Source organism: Monodon monoceros, unplaced genomic scaffold (genome assembly GCF_005190385.1).
Source record: "Monodon monoceros isolate NGI ecotype Baffin Bay Population unplaced genomic scaffold, NGI_Narwhal_1 Contig7438_ctg1, whole genome shotgun sequence".
Lineage (NCBI taxonomy): Eukaryota > Metazoa > Chordata > Mammalia > Artiodactyla > Monodontidae > Monodon > Monodon monoceros.
The window spans coordinates 1-3,414 of record NW_021703011.1 but is presented as its reverse complement, the minus strand read 5'-3'; the positions used below and the strand labels follow the sequence as shown (position 1 = coordinate 3,414).

Here is a 3,414-nt window from a genome sequence, read left to right as displayed (position 1 = left end):
GGAGGGGGGGAGGGAGGGAGGGAGGGAGGGAGGGAGGGAGGCAGGGAGGGAGGCAGGGAGGGAGGGAGGGAGGGAAGGAACATCTCCTTCATATGCTAAGTCCAGGGGTCAGTTAGCTCTGGCCCAAGGGCCAAAGCCTGCCTACCACCTATTTTTGTAAATAAAAGTCTTACTGGAACTCGGTCACACCATTCATTTATGTGTTGTCTGTGGCTGTCTTCCAGCTGCAAAGGCAGGTGTAGAGTAGTTGCCGGAGACCGTATGGCCAGCAAAGCCTAAAATGTTTACTATTGGCTCTTTGCGGAAAAGGTTCGTCCACCCCCATTCCAACCCCTAAGTATGTAACAGGCAGATAAAACCCCACCCAGTGTAGGGTCTCCACGACTGCCAAGGCTTCTGGGTCAGAGGTAAAGCTGGAGGGTAGGGAACCTACCAGACACCCTGGTTCCCCCAGCACTGCCAGCCCCAGAAGGAGTCTATAGGGCTGAGTTGCTGGGAACCATTTCCCCTTTCTCTCTCTCTTTCCTCTTTCTGCCTCTTGCTTCCACCCCCTTCTTTCCCTCCCTCTCCCCCTCCTGCTTTCTAATATTAAAATTATAAGAATGTTACTGATGTCCTATTAAATGATGTTGGTTTGAAAAACTAAAAGATTTTTGTTGAATCTCTCCATTAACGTCTCAGCCACTGGCTAAGCAACAAATGATGTATCTTTTGAAACTGCGCCCGTCTGACCTTGCATGCCCCTCAAAGTCCAGTGTTCATTTCGCCAAAACATCTGAAGCACTTAAATGTACCTGGTGTTTCCATCTGTGCTGTGGCACGTGAAAACAGCCTCAGCTCCGGGACACACCTTTGTGCTACAATGGCCAGACCCTCCTACCGCGCCCCACATGTTCGTGCTAAGGAGTCTTCCTGAATTGGACTTAGTTTTAAAGGCGAGACTGGCAATAAGTATGATTCCTGCAGAGGAATTCGCTCCAAAGGATGGAAGGATGACTGACGGCCCATTTTAAAGAGGCTACAGGTTTCTGAGCAGATGGTGCAAATACAATCGCACAGACTTGGGTGCCAGCTCTGGCAGAACGCTCAGTTATCAGTGATGCATTTACCAGGGGCAGGACTCTCGCTTTTAACATATTCCCTGAAACTCTCACAAGCATTTCCTGGCTTCTTCAAGAAGCTGCTTGTGCAACTTGTTTTGCTCTAGAATTTGCCGTTGAAGGTCACGAATCATCTGACTGTGCCCGTCATCGTCGACGATGCTGGCCGAGGGGGAAGTGGGGCTGCGGTCATACCCTCCTTTCTTCTCCTGGTCTGGAGGGGGAGTCAGGCTTCCGATGAGCCAGAGAAGCTTGCCTCTGTTCCCTCCTCCCATCTTCCAGCTCCGTCTGGAGGTCGGCCTCCAAGCTCATCTTGGGGTGTCTGATTTGCTTGAGCGAGTCCAGCTGCTTTGGTGCTCTCTGCTCCACCTGCATTTTCTGCTTCTGCCTTGATGCCGTCAAGCCACCTCTGTCTGCCTGTTCTTGCGGGTGAAGCTGAAGGGAGCCCTGCACCAGCGCGCCCGGTCGGGGAGGCTCCTGTCTGGATTCGGGGCTGCACGAGAGCAGGTTCTCTTCATCGACAGATGTCCCTGCCTCGGGAGACCACGGTTTACTGTCATTCTCAACCACGCACTTGGCCATCCCATGGGATTTTTGGTTCCTGGGCTTGCTTAGTAACTTTTTCAAGCTGGTTCTGGACGGCGTCAGGTGGGCGTCCACCCCCGCTGGACTCGCGGGCTCCCCGGCGGGCACCACGTCCATCTCTGCATCTCTTGCGTTCCTCTTTCTCTGGCTCTCCCTTCTCCACGCCTGTGTCTCCTCAAAGCCCTGTTCTTCACTGGGGCTCTGATCCATCCCGGGCTTGAGATCCAGGTGCAAGTGCAGGTGTTTTCTCAGCTTCCGGATGGTATCAAACAACTCTTCAGAGGCAAACTCCAGCTCTCCCTACCACCTGCTCTTGTCACAGAGCTTTGCCAGCGGTGAGGCCCCCCTTCTGCAGGTCGAGCCGACTGGCCACAGCTGTTCCAGGTCGTCGGCTTTGCCCTCGGGGCTCTGATCCAAACAGTGGTTTTTCGGGCCTTGAAGACAAGCCGTTCGCTTCCCCAGCTGCCTCCTGCCGTCCTGGGCTGTTTTCGGTCTCCCGTTCCTCCACGCATTTAATCTCCCCTACAGCAGCCAAGAGCTTTCCCAAGTCTGTCCCTCTGCTCAGCCCAGGATCAATGGGACGGTGGCCCCCGCCGGTCTTCGTTGAAGGCACGTGTTTTCCTTTACTCCTCTCTGGTGGGCTCAGGGGACGAGGACTCAGGCCCGTGGCTCTGGAGGCTCCCTGCCTCTCCTGGTCCACCGCTCTTCTCCGGGACGTGGTGCACCAGGGCTGCCGTCAGACCAGCTCTTCCCTGTGTCCCTTCTCTTGCCGCACGGCCACTGTGTGCTTCCTCTCGGCCCTGGGCGACCTGGCTGCTCCTGGCTGGGTCGAGCCCTCTGAGTCAGGTTCATGGTCCTCGGCCAGTCTGCCCGCCACCGCCTCCCCTCCAACAGATGTGCTAAGTACAGCCTCTCCAGGCCTCGGACCTGCTGGCCTGGGGCCTCCTGCTGCTCTGCCTGCAGCTCCTCGGCCAAGCGCTGGGGCAGCTCTTGCACTGCTAGAGGTCCTGTCTCCTCTGCGGCGGCAGGTCTCCTTTCTCTCGGACGTGTAGCAATTGGTGCTTCTGCCTCAAAAGCAAGGCTTCGTTGTCGGGACTGGGGCTCCGCCAAGGGGCTCTCTCCGCGTTTCCTTTCATGTCGGGGGCCTTTGCAGACACGGCTTCGGAGAGAAGGTGGTGTGAACCAAGAGTGGAGGTTCCAGGGCACCAGGGCCGAGGAGCCACAGGTGCTACGGCCGTTTCACGGCAAGCCCACAGGGCAGGAAGATGCACAGCGCTGCCCGGAGCGTTCCGAGCACAGTGAGGCCCTGGAGACAAGGCACATGGGGCTCTGAGTGCAGGACAGGCCGGGGGACGTGACCCTCCAGATCACTCTCCTGACACCTGCCCACGAGGGTCTGTTCTCCGGCTCCCGATCTCTGTCTCATACGCCTTTAATGAGACCCGGCAGGGCAGCTGTTCTCAGTGGGGTGTGGTTTTGCTTCCCGGGGGGGCATGTGGCCATGTCTGGAGACAGTTTTGGTTGTCACAGCTGGAAGGGGGGGTGCTACACCCCCCTCCCTCCAGGACGGCCCCACGACAAACAGGGACCAGGCTCCAGATGTCCAGTGCTGGGGTTAAGACCCCACCTTCGGAGACAAGTTAGGGTTCACGTGGGGGTGATGCAAATGTCTGGCCCTCTGGAGGGAGCTACTTACAAATGAAAGGAGGAGGCGGTAAAGGAGGAGGAG

At 57.0% G+C, this 3,414-nt stretch overlaps 1 pseudogene; it reads right to left on the bottom strand.

Annotated features, from left to right (window-relative positions):
* Positions 1-1,129: 1,129 nt before the first annotated feature.
* LOC114891315 lies at positions 1,130-3,393 on the bottom strand (annotated as a pseudogene).
* Positions 3,394-3,414: the final 21 nt, after the last annotated feature.